The sequence below is a fragment of the Carcharhinus amblyrhynchos genome, chromosome 8 (assembly GCF_965287045.1).
Source record: "Carcharhinus amblyrhynchos chromosome 8, sCarAmb.v2.hapA, whole genome shotgun sequence".
Classification (NCBI taxonomy): Eukaryota; Metazoa; Chordata; class Chondrichthyes; order Carcharhiniformes; family Carcharhinidae; genus Carcharhinus; species Carcharhinus amblyrhynchos.
In genome coordinates this window covers 30,442,900-30,462,485 of record NC_137331.1, presented here as the reverse complement: position 1 = coordinate 30,462,485, position 19,586 = coordinate 30,442,900, and the positions used below count along the sequence as shown (strand labels likewise).

Genomic DNA, 19,586 nt, shown 5'->3' with positions numbered 1-19,586 from the left:
TTATTAATTTTTCAATCCCAGGGTTTTCTGACTTCTTCCAACACTACCTCAGAAAACACTGTGTTAAAATGTATTTAAGATGCTGACACTGGGACACAACCCCTCCTCATGGCTTAAATGAAAAGGCATACTGCAGTCATATACAATTTATACTAAAACCAAGTATTAACATTATCAGGTTTAAAATTCAATTCAGATTTGCTTTGTCAGAATTTACAAGTAAAGATGTATTATACAATTTGTGGAGAAATTATACTGATCACTTTATCCCAACCTTGTGATGCAGTATGTGTAAATGTTGTGAATCACATTAGCGCAGGGTTCTGAATGCATGCATTAGGAAGTGTTTTTACAAAACTTAAGTGGGATATAATTTAGTTGACAACTTAAGCTACTCTTTAGTAATGACCACAAGCTTCTTCTCACCTAGAAATGCTATTCTTTCATCAAAATACTCCTCTACACATGCCTCAGTCACAGTAACGAGCTTAGCTTCCCCACCATTCATCAGCAGCTCACTGTGCTTTAAGTCTCAACTTCCAAGACATCCAAAACTCCACTTTATACAATCCATCTTGCATCAAACCCCACTTTTCAAATGTTCTATTCTCACCAACTTTGTTCCCAACACATCAAGTTGAAAATCCCTTTGTTTTCCCACACTATGCTTATAAGCTTCTTCAGCTAGATGTGCCAATACATGCCTGCCCTCTTCCAACAGGTCTGCTTTCCCAATACCCTCCTGAGCTACACTAGATTCAGACTCTTTGACAGCTGTTTTTTAAAAACCTTCTCTTGCCTGAAGACCCATTTCTTTGAATATGCCTTTGTACTATCCTGTCATTCTACTCAGGAAGCTTCAAAGTTGAAGCAGGTATTTTGTCACTACATTAAAACTGCCATGATCCACTTACTGCAAATGCCTCCAGTTTCACAAGTTTACTCTTAATATTCCTGGTATTAGGAAAAACAAGTATTCTTCAGCCTCCTTTTTCATGTCTTTATAATGCTACCTATATTGTAAATGCCACCTGCCAAACATTGGCATAGTCTCTTCTAAAAAAAAATTTAATGTGAATTTGCAGAAAAACAGGGTCAGAAGAACATAAGAACATAAGAAATAGGAGCAGGAGTAGGCCATCTGGCCCTTCGAGCCTGCCCCGCCATTCAATAAGATCATGGCTGATCTGTCGTGGCTCAGTTCCACTTTCCCGCCCTCTCCCCATAACCCTTAATCCCCTCTCTTATCAAAAACCCATCAACCCGCTTCTTAAAAATATTTAGCGAGGCAGCCTCCACCACTTCAACGGGCAGAGAATTCCAGATATTCACCACCCTTTGAGTGAAGAAGTTCCTCCTCAACTCCGTTCTAAACTGCCCCCCCTTTATCTTGAGGCTGTGCCCCCTAGTCCTACTGTCTTTTTTGAGCGGGAAGAGTCTCTCCACCTCTATCCTATCCATCCCATTCATCATCTTATACGTCTCAATGAGATCTCCCCTCATTCTTCTAAACTCTAACGAGTACAAGCCTAGTTTATTCAGCCTCTCCTCATAGCTCAACCCCTTCAACTCCGGTATCAGCCTAGTAAACCTCCTCCCTCCAAGGCCAAAATATCCTTGCGCAGGTGCGGCACCCAAAACTGCACACAGTACTCCAGCTGCGGCCTCACCAATGCCCTATACAGCTGCAGCAAGACCTCCCTACTTTTATATTCAATCCCCCTCGCTATGAAGGCCAGCATCCCATTTGCCTTCCTGACCACCTGCTGCACCTGCAGGCTGGGTTTTTGCGACTCATGCACAAGGACCCCGAGGTCCCTCTGCACCGTCGCCTGCTGCAGTTTTTCGCCACGTAAGTAATAGTCCTTCCTACCATTCTTCCTACCAAAGTGGACCACCTCACACTTGCCAACATTAAATTCCATTTGCCATTTCCTGGCCCATTCGCCCAGCCTATCTAGATCCTTCTGCAGACTCTCCACACCCTCCGCACAATTTGCCTTTCCCCCAATCTTGGTGTCATCAGCAAATTTCGACACCCTACACTCAGTTCCCTCCTCCAGATCATCTATATAAATGGTAAATAGCTGAGGCCCCAGCACCGACCCCTGGGGCACCCCACTAGTCACCAACCGCCAATCCGAATAGCACCCATTGACCCCCACTCTCTGCCTCCTATTTGACAACCAATCCTCTATCCACGCTAACACCCTACCCCCAACTCCATGTCCTCTGACCTTCTGCAGAGGGGAGTGAGACTAATTAAGAAGCATCTTCAAAGAGCTGGCTGGATACAGTAGGCCGAATGGCCTCTTTTAGTGCCATATCATTTAATGTAATGCATCTTATTTAATAATGTTTATGTTTCATACCAACAACTTAGCTCCTATTTGGTTACATACAGGTCTCCCTTTTACAAAATACCCAGTTATTTATAACACTAAACTCCTCCAACAGTTACCTTTACATAGCTGCTCATTGAAGTCTGTTGCCCTGTTCCTTGCTTTTTATTTTTGGCAAATAACATAAGTCTAATTAGCACTTACTGCCTTTTACCTACCAAATTATATATTCACTCTTTGGTTCTTCAGATCTCTGTCCACAATAGTCACTATTTAATTGTGCAACATTCTAGTAGATAATAACTACCTCTCACTTACACTATCACAACTTCAGGGGTATCGAAACTTAACACTGTGTACATTTATCTACTACACTATTCATTGATAACCTGGACCAGTGCAAATCCAGCAAGATATAAAAACTTAGCATGAGGAGAAAACATCTGCTCGCGATAACGCTGGCTTTACCAATCTACTAACTTCACACGTTTTGTTTTGTCTATTCAGCCATATTATTCTGAACATTTGACCTTAATCCTATATGGAAGAAATGTTAATTTTAGCATCATGTTTTTGATGTGAAGGCTGTAACAGTTATGTCCCAGGAAGTCAGGTAACTATGATTAAGACCCTAGTATTTGACTTTTCTTTAAACAGTACATTTGATATTTCCTTTAGACAGTGATCCTGCTTACTTACCAAACAATTACAGACAATCCACTCATCCCCAAAGGAACTGTTTAACACATTTTCAATCTTTTGGATGAAATTAGCTCAGAAGTATATCAAAAACAATTCCTGTCTTAAAAACACAATTTCAACATATGCAGTTTCAAGTGAATGGAACATAATAGTTCAAAAGAAAATAACATTCACTAAATGCATATTTTTCAACTTAAAAGTATTTCCTTCACATCACCATTCCAGCCAGTGTCAAATTGCGTTTAAAAATCACCCTATGTTAAAGACAAGGTGTTTCTTATAAATTAAGGTCAATTTTTTTTTTGACTAAGTATATGAATTACTGGCCAGTGTAAGATAAAAGACCTCTGAATAAACCATAGCCAATTGAAACTGCTTGAAATCGTTCATATCTTTCTTCAACTTTGTTTCGATGGCAATTTGGTTCCCCCAAGCTGATTTTAGACATCACTGGACAAGACTAATCTGTATCAGCTGGAAGCATTTTCCTAAAGGAGACGGCGAGAAATTCCCAGTTAGTCTGAGACAAAGTTGATCAGCAACCGAATTTCAAATGAAATTTCTCAATTGGGGAGATGGGTGAGTTCTGGCCCCTTTATTGAGCTCTCTTTGTCCATCAGCCTTGTGATGGTTCCACGTGCAAATCTCAGGCTCTTTACTGAGCCCTAGGATTTGATTCGGGTATAAAAACTCGACGGAAAGGACAAGCGTTTGTTTCTTTTTAATAAAAGAAAACGCACATCAATCTCGTAATAATTAGCCACGTAGATTCTGGTAAGTCCACTACTACAAGGCCACCTTATTTATAAATGCGGTGGTATTAAGCGGCGCACTATCGAGAAGTTAGCACAAGCAGCAGCTCAGGTGGGGTTATTCTAACGTACGCTTGTGGAGTCCTTTCCCACTTCAAATTATAAACGATTACAAAAACAATTGTTCTAATTTTGAAGGTCTATAATTCTAGTATAAATCAACGAAACATCCATAGAATGATTTATTGCTCGTTCCAATAAGATGTGTTTGTACTGTTCAAAGCTAAACTCACTTCCCCCAACTTGTTTCTGCAGATTGGGAAAGGATCGTCCAAATACCTTGCCTCTTGGCTAAACTAAAGGCTGAGCGGGAAAGAGGCATCACGATAGATATTTCACTCTGGAGATTTTATACCCAGAGATATTATTTCACTATAATAGATGCTCCAGGCCATCGCGACTTCATCAAAAATGCTAACTGGAACATCTCGGGTACAAATAAATAGCCTTTGTTATAATATTTAATCTTCCTCTCCACCTCCTTCCCCACCCTCTGGATTACGGGACACTCAAATATTGTGGATGTTATGAAATTTGTTGGGAATACTGGGTTGGTAAGGGCGAGAAACTACAGACCCGAAATGTTAAGTTTTTACGGACATTACCTACCTGAGTTTTCATTCTCAGTTTTAATTACTGAAAGAAATAGTGACTTCTGAAAGTAAACTGTCTAGTTAATGTCAATTTTTAAATTAACTAGGTTTTTTTCTCATTCTGTACACATCAGCAGACTGATGCTGCTGTACAGGCTGATACTCCTGGCTCCCAGTCTCTGTGTGTAGGCTGATGTTGCTCTCCTCGTTGTCTCGGCTGCCCCAGGGGAGTTCGAAGCTGGGATCTCTCGGTCAGGCCAATCCCGGGAACATGCCCTCCTCGCTTTTTCACTCGGAGTGAAACAACTCCTTGTCTGTGTCAATAAGATTGATGTGACTCAACGGCCATACAGCCAGAGAAGGTTTGAGGAAGTGGTAAAGAATGTGAGCATTTATCTTCGGAAGATTGGGTATGATGTAGCAAGTGTCCCTTTCATCCCTATCTCTGGGTGGAATGGTGAGAACATGCTGACCCCCAGTGCCAGGGTAAGTGCCAGTTCAAATCTAGCGAGGATAAATCCATATCACTTCAAAGGAAGAGCTTTATCAATGGTATTTGCAATATGATTCAGTAGCTGTTCGAGATTGTTCTGATTTGCTTATAAATCCTATCATCGCGTTGTACCGTGCTAGAAACTTGATGTTCACTGGGGTCGGAATTTTGGGTTTTTTACAATCCTGTTAATTGCACTCCTGTAACCATCGGTTCAATGGTTGTTCATAGATGTCCTGGTTCAGGGGGTGGAAAACAAAACGCAGAGAAGGACATGCGAGTGGCCAAACTCGAAGTACTGGACTCAATTCTTCCTCCCGGGCGTTCCTTGAATAAACCCCTGCGTTTGCCCCTCCAGGATGTCTACAAAATCGGAGGTAAACTGTGCCCCGAGCTTGATAGTGTTAACTCTGAAGCATTCTTAACACTGGTTCCCGTTCTAAAGGTGAACGGGTACAATAGTACCAAGAATGTAAACAATATTTTATTGGCTGAGATGGGCTGGAGGAAATGAAGATGTTTATAAATAACAATGTGTAGTTTTCAAGAACCCTCCCCGTCAATGGGGCTTAATGTCTTCAATTTTGAAATGCTGAAAGTGTAGCCATCCAATTTGTACCTGATCTCTCGAACAGCAGGGCTGGAACCAGGGTCCTTGCTGCGAGGTATGCACTGGGATAAACGAGGTGCGTAAAGTGAACGTAAGAACATAAGTGGGGCTTGAGCAAGAAAAAAGCAACAGGCAGAATGAGGGGAAATAACAAAGAACAGCACAAGAACAGGCCCTTGGGCCAACACAGATGCCTCATCTAATTTTCTTATCTCTAGTTGGTCCATAATCCCCATGTATTCATGTATGTATCAAGATGCCTCTCGAACGTATGTAATCTGCTTAAAAGTAGAAACATGCTAAGACATTGTGGCAGAATGACAAATCTAGACTGTTTCAACACTTTTTGCATCTGAGTGTCTAGTGTACCTCAAATTCTGGAAAAACAGGTACTTCAATCCAAACAAAGAGTTTCTCAAGTTTGACTTTGAGGACCAGAATCCAAAAAGGCATTCTGCCTACCACAATAGAGCAACATTTTGCTTGAATTTGTGCCAATATGATGCCACTGATAGGCTGGTCCAATCAAACTGCATGTTTTTATAGGGAGCACAGACTTTACTCAAACAGTTCATGCTTGCAAAACCTAAATCAAACTTCTATGAATGCTCCTGAGTAGCTACACTAACAGCCAATTGTAATATATAATGTAGCTCATTTACACTTGATAGAAAGGACATGTTAATTTGCAGAGAATATTAAAAGAATATGTTCAAGCATTTGTTACCCAGGAGCTTGGTGTCTGTAGTTATTTTACTTGGCTACTCAGTAAACTTGGTCACCCTATTTTCCTATAGTATAAATTGATTTGTCCTGGTTGCAAGACAATGGCAATAACATTGCTGAAAAGGATTTGGCAATATGTGACCAGTGGCCTTCAAGGTCTGTTTTCAGGTTTCAACTATTCGCATTGTCTTGCAGGACAGAATCACATTGGGCGGCAGTGAACTGTCTGGATGGGAGTTTTAAAATTATAACACTGGCAAATAGATTTTGACAGTAAGTCTCAACACCAAGTTTAAGTCCAACCAGTTTATTTGATAGTAATCCCACAAGCTTTTTGCAAATAGTTTGGTGCAGACAAATGAAGTTTTTTTTTGGACCTTGCGTTGATGTGGTGGAGGTGGAAAGATTTTGTGGGTCCAACGATTGAATAACTACTGAAAATCAAAGGCTGAGAAGCTGAGGTTCCCACTTAAGTGGAATACAAAAGGGTACATTACTCAACAATATTGGAGTAATTCTGGACATCATACATTAAGAATTTATTGGACTTGGACAGGACTGCAGCATAGATCTGATATCTGTACTCGAGGCTAAATTGTGAAAAGATATATACTTGGGTTATTAAAGGGTGAATTGATTGAAGTTATTGATTGGGGGAGGGGGGGGAAATGGGGTTGCTGAGTAGGCACTCTAGGACTGGTCTAAAATAGAACCAGGTCATTCAGCAGTGAAATTTGGTAATTCAAAAGGTGGCTGAAGTTTGGAAAGCTATTGTACAAATAGGAATGGAAATCTGAGTTTTAGTAAGGGGTATGGGACAAAGGTGTTATAGCATTGGGCTACAAGTCAGCCATGGTTGCTCAAATTTGAGCCTGAATGGCCTACTCCTTTGAATTGCATCTTATTCAAAGAGAATGTGTCAAAACATATTACTGAAATGATTTTATATAAAAATGTCTTTAAGGTGTTGGCACAGTCCCTGTTGGAACAGTAGAAACTGGAGTTTTGAAGCCTGGTAATATGGTGACCTTTGCTCCAGTGAACTTGACAGCTGAAGTGAAATCAATTTGAGATGCATCATGAACCTGTTGCTGAAGCTTTCCCTGGCTTTAATGTGGGTTTAAACATTAAAAATTTACCCATGAAGGCTATTCGTCATGGTAACGTGGCTGGAAACTACAGAAAATGATCCACTAACTGCTTCACTGCACAGGTGCTACCACAATAGTTTGAAAAACAACAGGCTAATCTCACATTAGAATGTGGACTAGGACCTAAAAAAAAAAATTATAGGTTGGAGAGAAACAAATAGGAGATGAACTTCCACAAATTTGATACTGTGGTGCAGGAACTTGGATATATTTCTGAGGGTTGGGATGAGGGCTTGTAACTGAAGCCAAAGCTTATTGAACCTTTTGGAAGAGTAAGGTTTTGACAGACTTGATATTTGGAAGGAAATTAAAGGAATTTGTAAGACGGTCAATAATATTTGGGATTTTACCTGCCCTTAAATAGTTTACTCAAAGTGACAGTGAAAAATTGCAGTGGAAGTATGCTACCTGTTGTCATCTTGTCATGATTGTCAACGATTAGCAGATCCCAGATGAAGTGGAGGTGGTGAGCCACCTGCCAGGTAAGAAACAAAGATGATTGTGATGGGAAGCTGATGGCAATGCCAAGCCTTGACTTGCTTTGATTAATTTTGAATGGACATCCATGTCTCTCATTATAAAAGCATGGCAATAATTCCTCCAAATGGATGCTATTAGTCCTCTGCTTAAAGCAACAGTTGTTTACCTTGTCACAACACCTAATGTTTGCAAGCTGCTAAACTGGAGAGGAGCTTTGCATTCTTGTGTTCTATTTGGTGGGATGGCATGCACTATGGAGAGTAACCAGATTCATCTGGAGGTATTGCTGTGCTTCTATAGCCCAACTTGAGACATGGTTGTCCATTCAGAATTAATTATTGGTAGTAAAGTAATGCTGATCACTAGAATATTCATTTAATGTATTCCCCTTTTGCAGATAATTGTCCTCAATCATCCAGGGTACATCAAAGTTGGTTATCTACCAGTGGTAGATGGCCATGCTGCCCACATTACTTGCAGGATTTCTGAGTTGAAGGAAAGGCTTGACTGGTGTTCTGGCCAAAAGCTAGAGGATAATCCATGATGCTGAAGTCTGGAGATTCTGCCACAGTGGAATTTGTCCCAATAAAGCCACTTTGTGTTGAAACCTTCTTTTGAATATCCACCTCTTGGTAAGTGCTGCTACATTGATGCCTTGAAGTGTAGGCAATAGTAAATTTCACATTCAAAACTGTCTATTGTTTTGTATCTAGCTTAAGAGGAGTTTTGGTTCCATACCTGTGAGCAAAAAAGGCTGAAGTGGTATTTTGGTAATTAGAGCTGGCCTCTTTACCCTAGGATTAGAACAGGGAAACTGATCCTCCTGTAATCAAGCTGGATAAAACACACAAGGTGCTGGCTAGTTAACTTGGTTTGGGGGTGGGTGGGGATCATACTTTAGGATCTCTTTCTGAAAGAGAAATTACATGTTGCAATTCAGCATCAGCTAGCTCTTCAACTAAGCATTAAATCTGATTTTGTTTTACTTGGTTCCTGTTCAATCAGGAGCATAAGCAGTTGGATTTGGTTCCAGAAGTTGTGCTACTTCATTCAATAGGGGAGCAGATCTCCATTTCCATGGAGGAAAATATCACATTCCACAAATCTGTCTTGGTCAAAATTTTATTGCATCCTGATTATCCAATCTGTACAAAACAGCACAAAAAAATAAATTTGTAGCATGTAAAATTGTTAAAAGTAGAATAGTCATTTTGCCCACAGGGTATTTCAGGTTTATTCACTCAGCATTTGTATATTACTTTCTGCTGACCAGCTGGTTAAGACTTACTTCAACCTCCTTTATTGTTTTAGATTGAGGAATAATTGACAAACTTTCATCTGTAGTTCTGCATTTAAATGAACAACCTCCAGGATCAGTTGGTACAAGTGCAAAGCTGAATTGGTGGGTGTTGCTTAATCAAAGCATGTTTAAGAACATCAGCTGTCTAACTGTGCAATAGAACCTTTACAGCAGGCAAAAAATTTCACTCATCTCCTGGGCTTTGCAGCTAGCAAACAAATTGTTCACACTATTCAGACTGCTGTAAATCCAAGCCAAGTCCAAGTGCTGTGTAGAGCAAGCAACTGCATGGCCAGCCAACTGAGTTTTAGTGAAAAAAAAACACTTATTAAATTCAGTAATTTGGCAGTACCATAATTAAAATTCAGTTACCTTGTGTCAGTTAAGTGTAGCAAAGTTTGTGGGGGACCAGTGCAACTAACACCCTTTTAAACTGTCTGTGAATGTTTGAATTTTTGGTCTGATTTACTTGAATAACTGGTTTTGATGTACTTGCTAACAGTACAAAACAGACTGCATGTTTATCTGGGTGAGGGAGTTGCACTTGCAGGTAAACATCCCCAAATGCAAACACTTGGCCTCTTTTTTTCCCCTCTGGGCTGTAAGCATTCTACTGTCAGACCAGGTTTATAGTTTCAATTCCCCACTCCAGTCCTTTACTCAATTAAAGGTTGTCACTCCATTGCATGGCTGAGGTAGTGCTCTGCTGAGACTATCCCCAAACGCTTTTCTGCCTTTGCAGATTGAGTCTAAATTCATGCCATTTAGAGCAAGGTCTCCTTGGCTCTCCAGCTTATTCCTCAAACCAACATCTGTTTTGATTCATGAGACCGTGCCATAAATTCGCACATAGTAATGTTTCCTAGATTGTGAAGGACTACACAATTGACTCTTTCTGGATGTCCAGGTTATAAAAGATCTTTATTGTTTGTCTGCTTCTTGTGTGATCTGACAAGTGCATTGTCTAACAACACTTTTTTCCCCCTCAGGTCACTTTGCTGCCCAAGATTTAAAGCAGACTGTTGCTGTCTGTGGATAAAAATTCAAGAGCTAAGAAGCTGATGCAGAAGCCAGTTAAAGTATTCTAAATGTTATAATTTGGTGCTTAAAACCAAACAAAAGTAGCAGATCCTTTATTTGGGTTGAAATGATTTTTGTTCAAAAAATTTGGCATGAGCTGTTTTTGCACTGCAAGTCTTTCAGGTCGAACCAACTGTCTGCTACAAATTTGTGCATGGGGTGTTTAAAAATTGTCTGATCATATTTTCTCCTGTAGACTTCAGCATTTCCAATTTTGGAAGTTAATGCTTATTGTCTGTCCGTAGTGTAATAACCACCAAATCAGTGTGCAATAAAAACTTGGCATTTGAAGAGTTTTTGGGGAGGCTCTGTTCTTGCCCTCTTAAATTACAAGGGAAATGCAGCAATATTTGACAATTCAGCCAAAGCCCACAAACCTTTGAACTTGTGCAAATGGGATGATGTGTTGAAAACTGTGGATGTGGGTGGTGGTTCAGCAGAACATGGCTGTGAGGTGGCGTTTGAGGTGTAGGATCAGGTCTGTCCAATTTATTCATTTTGGGAATCCCTTTAATCTGATTTCTCACTTGCAGTAGTCAAGCCTTTACAGTTCTTGCCTAATCTATGGCCTGCCCATTTGTATCACTATCCTTCTTGTGACATCGTTATTTGTCCCAAGGCTACTATTATCCTGAGATGCAATACCCAGAACTGAACATAATCCAGCTCTTTAAACTTGCTTCAACTATGGCATACTTAAATTAAGCAGTATGTATGTAATTTAAAAAAATATTCCTTTGTTTGACCTGAATAGATTTCACCCTTAGCTTTTATCTGCAGCAGTGCCCTGTTGGATTGGAAAGGGGGTGTTGCCATGTCTTGTGGCAGAGGCCCTGTCAAAGAAGCTTTGACAATTTTCTGTGAATACTGTAGATGCTATGATGTTTAAACTGATGGAGGTGTGTATGACATAAGTGACTTGATCTGGATGGTATCCAGTTTCTTGATTGTTGCAATGATACCCATGTGTAATGTATAGTAAGTAGCCTGTCCCCATGCAGTAAGTTAACTGAACAAGCAAGTGACTGGCAGAAGGCTGTTGGCTCTGTATTCTCACCCACCATCTTTAATAGACAGGAACATCCACCCTCATGGAATGTGGCAGAAGCAATTAAGAGCTACTGTCATTAAGATAAATGTGGATAGGACTGTTGGTGCAATAAGTAAAAAAAAGTTTATCCATGAGATACTGCTTAATAAATTTCAGGAACAATCTTTCCTAAAAATGAAAGGACTTGTAGGTTCAGTGCGGTATTTCTCACTTGAGAAATTAAAACTGAACTCACTTGCTCAGTGAGTTGATGCAAAAGATTTCATTGTACTTTTTGAATAAGCAGGGAAGCTTCCCCTTTTAGCCAATATTTATCCCTCAAACAAAAACCCTGTAATATCAGGTGGGAGCCTTCTGCATAAAGTCACTGCTGCTTTTCCTACATTATAGAATGACAATTCAAAAAAGGTGCTTTGAATATCCAGTGGTTATGAAATGTGATGGAAATTTCTATATCCTTGATACACAATTAAGTTTCCCAGCTGGTCCAAGTCCAAAAACTGGACGAAGATTTCTGGCTTCACCTTTCTTGCTCCATACTTAAAAGCCAATTAATTTCTGTTTTGAGGTAATGTTGTACTTACAATATTAACATGTTTTAGTCATCTAAACATGAGCTGCCTTGAGAAATCTGCAACTTGGCTTCATTGTGCATGGTGGAATGTGCTGAAGTGGATTACTGTGCTAATGTATGCATTGCTGTTTGAATTTGTGCCCTACTCATCTAGAAATGTATGGTTCGCAGTGAAAGCTGTTGAGGTGGTTTAATCAATTGGCATAGGACAGCAGTAGTTATGTAGTAGGTTGAAGGAAAATCTTGGCAGAAGGTATATTAGATTATCTAGTGTATAGTATTCTAGGTTTGCTATCTATATTTGCTAATAATCATACAGCACAAAAAGTCCCTTTTGTCCATAGTGTCAGTGCTAACCATCAAATGCTTACCTATTCTTATCCCATTTTCTAGCACTTTGGTCCATAGCTTTGTATGCTAGTGCTTATTTAAAGGCTCCTGAGGGTTTGTGCCTCCATCCTTTTTTCAGGCAGCGAGTTCCAGATTTCCACCACCCTCTGGCTGAAAAAACATTCTCCTCAAATCCCCTCTAAAATTTCCTGTCTTGTGTCCCCCTGGTATGGACCCCCCCCCCCCCCAACTAAGGGGAAAAGTCCCTTCCTATCTTGTGCCTTTTTTGTACACCTTGATCTGATCCATCCCCCCGCCTTCTCTGCTCTTAAGAACCACCTTCTGCACTAAGTCTCTCATAGCTGAAATGTTCCACCTTGGGCAACATCCTGGTGAATCTCTGCACCCTGTAGTGCAATCACATCCTATAGTATGGTGATAATTGCACATAAGTACTCTAGCTTTGGCCTATGTTTTATGCAGCTTCATAACCTGCATATTCCATGCCTTCTGCCCTGCTGCTTTCAGGGATCAATTGACATGCAAGCCAATGTCTGTGGTTCTTGTGTATTCCCTTGCCTTTATGTTCTCAAAATGCATCACTTCACACTTTTTTTCAGGGTTAAATTTTTGCCACTGTTCTACCCATCTATACATCATTCTGTAATGTAAGGCTTTCCTCAGCATCTGCAAATTGCTGAACATACCTCCTTGGCTTTCTTTATTCTAATTGTGCTGACTGCAACAAGCATGCAGATCCAAAAGACTAAATCTTGTATGCAGGGAATACATTAGTATACATCAAGATTAACACTGTTCACAGATGATGCTATCAAATGTAAGGTATAAAAACTAAATTGAACATGTTTACCAAATTTCAAAGTACAGAGGTCATTTTAATCTTGAATTTTTTGATCTGGAGGGCTCTTTTTTAAAAAAAAAAAATAGGTTTCCATCCTAGTTCTCTTGCCCTTGAATTTATTGGAACTGATGCCACTTTCTTAGCCCCTGGTCCTTAATGACTAGTAATAGTAGTCAAATTGCTGTTGGGAGGTGGTCTTTGCTCACTATTACTATGGTGTACTGTTTCTACTACAGGATTTAAGCAATTTACCTTTTACACATATCTAACTTCTACAGAATCAGCTTTAACATTTCCCTTCATGTTCTAACCTGAAATATTAACTCTTCACTTCTGCCTGCCCCAATATTCATGTGGATATGCCAGCATTGGATTGGGGTAAACACAGTTTAAGAAGTCTGACAACACCAGGTTTAAGTCCAACCGATTTATTTGATAGTAAACTTGCTTTTGGGTTTGTCCCTTTTGCCTTCACCTGACAAAGGGACAAACCCAAAAAGCTAGTGAGTTTACTGTCAAATAAATCAGTTGGACTTAAACCTGGTGTTGTCAGACTTTTTACTGTGTTTGCCCCAATATTTCCAGCATCACTAGTCAAAGATTTCTTTGAAACAAATAATTTAGATGCATTTAATCATTCCCTTTGAAATTTCCCCACTGAACTGCACCTATTTGCTCACTTCCAACTTGTCTCTATGAAGTTGTACACTGTCCTTCCCAACAGTTTACAATTTTGCATCTGCAAATTTTGAACCTGTCCCCAACACCAGACATCAACTGTTCCAATACTTCCTCCCTTGGGAACACCACTATCACTCTGCTTATACAGCCAATTCTATATCTACAATTCCACAAGCTATTAACTTCAAGTTTGTGTGGTACTCTTCCAACTGGCTCCATGTACAATACACCATTATTAATTACCTCAACCTCCCTTGTTACCCAAAACTCCAAGTTAAACAATTTCCCCTCCAGAATGCCATGCTGTATCTTTGTGGTTTGATTACAATCTCATTTGAGGTTTCACTCTTACAGACATTTAAGAGAACTTGTTAGTTGCATGCCAATATTAAATGGGCCATAGATGGCCATTTTCTATTCAGCTCCCCATAAGTTGCTTTGACCAATGTGATGCCTATAGTATGGTTGGTATTCTGAGAGGGCAAAAGATGAGGCAAAACTGTTCCTTAAAAGAATTGAGTGAGCACAAGTGGCTTACAAAAAGGCAAATGTAATGAGAAACTTCAGGTGGTTCATGTCTGGTAATAACTTTGCAAATCAAGGTGGCTTGGAAGGAAATTTCTAGGTGATAGTATTCTTATGTACCTGCTGCCTTTGCCATAGAGATAGTAGTCAGGGGCCTAATGAGCCATTGAGTTCCTCCAGTGCATCTTGTCAATAGTACAAATCACTTGCATCAGCAGTGAAAGAACAGTTGTGGAAGAGATGGTGTAGGCCATTTACCCCATCAAAACCATGGCTGATCATCCACTTCAATGCCTTTGCTACATTATCCCATAGTCCTTTCTCATTAGTATTTAGAAATTTGTTATTGTCTGTTTTAAACATACTCAATGACTGAGCTCACACAACCTCTGAAGGGATAGAGGATTCCAAAGACTTACAACCCTCCTGAGGGAAAAAAAATCTGTCTTAAGTGGCTTGCTCCTTGCCACCCCCCTTCTAAACTCCCAACAAGGTGAAACATCTTACCAGCATCCACCCTGTCTAGCCCTTTAATTATGGTATAGACTTCAGTGAGATTGGCTCTCATTTAATAAAACTCTAGAGAATACAGACTCCATTTCTGCAATCTAAGTTTTGTGTACATTTGTTGTATTCTCTCCAAGGCAATGATATTCTTTCTAAGGGGACCAAAACTGCACACATCGCTTCCAATGTGCTCTAACCATGATTCTAAATGATTGACATGATGTAGAGATGCCAGCAATGGACTGGGGTAAACATAGTAAGAAGTCTTACAACATCAGGTTAAAGTCCAACAGGTTTATTTGGTAGCAAATGCCACAATTGAGTTTGTCTCTTTATATGCTCTGTGAACAGAACTCCCACTCACCTGACAAAGGAGCAGCACTCCAAAAGCCAGTGGTGTTTGCTACTATATGTTGGACTTCAACCTGGTGTTGAGAGAGTTCTTACTAAATGATTGAAACAAGGTTTAACTTGGAGTGCACATATTAGAGGAGCTGGTGCTGGAAATCTTGAAGCACATCAGTGGATAAATCCCTAGGACCTGATGGTGTATCCCAGGACATTGAGGGGCTAGGGAGGAAATTGTGGGCCCCTAGCAGAGATATTTCAATTATTGACAGCCACAGGTGAGGTGCCTGAAGATTGCCTTTAAGAAGGGTTGCAGAGAAAAGCCTGGGAACTACAGACCAGTGAGCCTAATGTCTTTAGTGGGTAAATCATTAGAAGGATTGAGGCAGGATCTATATGCATTTCGAGAGACAAGGACTGATTTAGGGATAGTCAGCATTGCTTTGAGTGGAAAATCATGGCTCACCAATTTGAAGTGGTAACTGAGCAGTTAGAGGGGAATGTAGTTGATGTTATCTACATGGAGGCCTGTGACCAGCAATGTGCCTCAGTAATTAGGACTGGGTCCACAGTTGTCATTTATATTAATGATGTGGATGAGAATTTAGGAGGCATGGTTATTAAGTTTGCAGATGACACCAAGATTGGTGGCATAGTGGACAGTGAAGGTTAAATAGGATTGCAAGGGGATCTTAATCAATTGGGCTAGTGGGCTGATGAATGGCAGATAGAGTTGTAGGTAAAAGTGAGGTGATGCATTTTAGTAGATTGAACCAGGGCAGGCCTCCTTCCATTAATGTTAGGGCATTGGGGAAGCATTATAGAACAGAGATCTGATCCAGGTTCATTGCTCCTTGAAAGTGGAGTCACAGATGAGTGGTAAAGGCAGCATTCAGCATGCTTGGTTTCATTGATCAGAACATTGCATATAGGAGTTGGGATGTCTTGTTGAAATTTTACAAGACATTGGTAGGGCCACACTTGGACTATGAGTGTACACTTCTGGTCACCCTTTTAAAGAAAGGATGTTATTAAACTAGTAAGAATGTAGAAAAGATTTACTAGGATACTATTGGGATTTGATGGTTAGAGTTGTAAGGAGGGGCTGGATAGACTAGGACTCTTTTCCCTGGAACATGGGAGGTTTAGGGGTGATCTTATAAAGGTCTTTTTTTTAAATAAAGGGCATAGATCAGCTAGATAGCCAACATCTTTGAGGGGAGTCTAAAATGAGAGGGCATAGATTTAAGGTGAGGGGAGAGGTACAAAAGGGTCCAGAGAAGTAATTTTTTCAAACAGTGGTAGTAGAGGTGGGTACAATTGTCTTTTTAAAAAAAATTTAGACAGTTACGTAGGTAAGATTGATAGAGGCATACAGGCCAAACATGGGCAACTGGGACTAGCTTGATGGTTTAAAAAAAAAATTGGGTGATGTGAACAACTTGGGCCGAAAGGAAACCTCTGACTACTCTTGTAATAAATACTGCACCTGCATATTAGCTTTCAGTGACCTATCTCTAAACTTGCATCTTGCATAAGAACATAAGAAATAGGAGCAGGAGTAGGCCATCTAGCCCTTCAAGCCTGCCCTGCCATTCAGTAAGATCATGGCTGATCTGAAGTGGCTCAGTTCCACTTTCCCACTTTCTCCCCGTAACCCTTAATCCCCTTGCCTACCAAAAACCTATCTACCTGCATCTTAAATATATTTAGCGAGGTAGCCTCCACCACTTCAATGGGCAGAGAATTCCAGAGATTCACCACCCTTTGAGTGAAGAAGTTCCTCCTCAACTCTGTTCTAAACTGCACCCCCTGCCCCCCCCCCCCCCCCCCCCCCCCATCTTGAGGCTGTGCCCTCTAGTCCTGCTGTCCTTTCTGAGCGGGAAGAACCTCTACCTCTATCCTATCCATCCCTTTCATCATCTTATGTCTCAATGAGATCACCCCTCATCCTTCTAAACTCTAATGAGTACAAGCCCAGTCTATTCAGCCTCTCCTCATAGCTCAACCCCCTCAACTTCAGTATCAGCCTAGTGAACCTCCTCTGCACTCCCTCCAAGGCCAAAATATCCTTGCGTAAGTACAGCAACCAAAACTGCACACAGTACTCCAGCTGCGGCCTCACCAGTGCCCTGTACAGTTGCAGCAAGACCTCCCTACTTTCATATTCAATCCCCCTCGCTATGAAGGCCAGCATCCCATTTGCCTTCCTGACCACCTGCTGCACCTGTAGGCTGGGTTTTTGCGACTCATGCACAAGGACCCCCATGCACCGTAGCATGCTGCAGCTTTTCGCCCTGTAAGTAGTAGTCCTTCCTACCAAAGTGGATAACCTCACACTTGCCAACATTGTATTCCATCTGCCAGGTCCTCGCCCACTTGCTCAGCCTATCTAGATCCCTCTGCACAATTTGCTGTTCCACTTACCTTTGTGTCATCAGCAAATTTCAACACCTTACACTCGGCTCCCTCCTCCAGATCATCTATATAAATGGTAAATAGCTGAGGCCCCAGCACCGATCCATGGGGCACTCCACTAGTCACCAACCGCCAATCTGAATAGCATCCATTGACACCCACTCTCTGCCTCCTATTTGACAGCCAATCCCCTATCCATGCCCCCTTCTGTAACAACCTTTTGTGCAGCACCTTATCAAATGCCTTCTGAAAATCGAGAAACATCACATCCACCGGTTCCCCTCTATCCACCACACTAGACACATCCTCATAGAATTCCAATAAATTCATCAGACACGACTTCCCCTTACCGAAACCGTGCTGCGTCTGCTCTATCAAACAATTCTTCTCAAGATGCCTTGCTATTTCCACTTTGATTACGGATTCAAGCATTTTTCCTACAACAGACGTTAAACTAACCGGCCTATAATTCCCTGCCTTTTGCCTGCTACCCTTTCTAAACAGCGGCGTAACATTAGCTGTTTTCCAATCTTCCGGCACTTCCCCGGAATCCAGCGACGTTTGGAAAATAATCACCAAGGCATCCACTATCACCTCTGCCATTTCCTTCAGAACCCTTGGATGCATTCCGTCCGGTCCTGGGGACTTGTCCATCATCAGTCCCTCTAGTATGTCGAGCACTGCCTCTCTAGTAACAATGATCTCATTCAGGCCCTCCACTCCTACCATCTTTCCATCATTAACACCCAGCAAACTATTCGTGTCCTCCTCTGTGAAGACCGAAGCAAAAAAGTTATTCAAGGCCTTAGCCATTTCCTCATCCCCCACCACTAAATCCCCCCTCTCATCCTCTAAGGGTCCAACATTCACCCTAGCCAGCCTTCTCCTTTTTGTATATTTATAAAAACTCTTACTATCCTTTTTTATATTTAGCGCTAGCTGAGATTCATAGTTTATCCTTCATCAACTTCTTCGTCATTCTTTGATATTTAAACCTCTCCCAATCCTCCTCTCGCCCACTACTCTTAGCCACTCTAAACGCATCAGCTTTAAATTTAATACTCTCCTTTATCTCCTTCGTTATCCACGGCTGATTGTCTCTTCTCCTACGATCCTTCTATACCATTGGAATAAATTTCTGCTGAGCACCAAGAAAGATCTCCTTAAAGATCCTCCACTGTTCCTCAGCAGACCTACCTCCCAATCTGTGCCCCCAATCTATATTCGCCAATTCCTCTCTCATCCTACTGTACTCCCCTCTGTTCAAACAAAGGACACAGGTCCGGGATCCTACTTTCTCCTCCTCCTCCATCTGCATCAGAAACTCCACCATACAATGATCACTCTTCCCAAGAGGATCCTTCACAACAAGGTCCCTAATTCTACCTGCCTCATTACATAACACCAGATCTAAGATAGCTCGCTCCCTCGTCGGCTCCAACACGCACTGTTCAAGGAAACTATCCCGGCAGCATTCCAAGAACTCTTCCTCAAGCCCACCGCGTCCAACGTGGGTTGACCAATCAATATATAGATTGAAATCCCCCATAATTATTGCCGTTCCATTCCTACACGCAGCATTTATTTGCGCGTTTATAGCTCGCCCCACCTCCAGGTCATTATTTGGGGGGCTATAGACGACACCCACCAGCTCTTCCTCCCCTTGCTGTTCCTAATCTCCACCCACAACGATTCCACATTCTGCTGTTTGGAGCCTATATTTTCCCTTACTACCACCCTGATACTATCCTTAATCAGCAGAGCTACCCTCCCTCCCCCCACCCTTTTTCCTCCCGTCTATCCTTCTGAAACACTTGATACCCCTGGACATTCAGCTCCCAGTCCCTGTCACCTTGCAACCACGTCTCTGTAATGGCCACCAGATCATATCCATTTGTGCTGATCTGCGCCACCAGCTCATTCACTTTGTTCCGAATGCTTCGTGCGTTCAGATGAAGTGTCTTCATCCCAGCCTTCACCTGGACCCTATTTGAAGGAACG

The 19,586-nt window shown here is 41.3% G+C and overlaps 1 pseudogene; it reads left to right on the top strand.

Annotated features, from left to right (window-relative positions):
* The first annotated feature begins 2,938 nt into the window (after positions 1-2,938).
* On the top strand, positions 2,939-10,297 carry LOC145346498 (elongation factor 1-alpha-like; annotated as a pseudogene).
* The last annotated feature ends 9,289 nt before the right edge of the window (positions 10,298-19,586 follow it).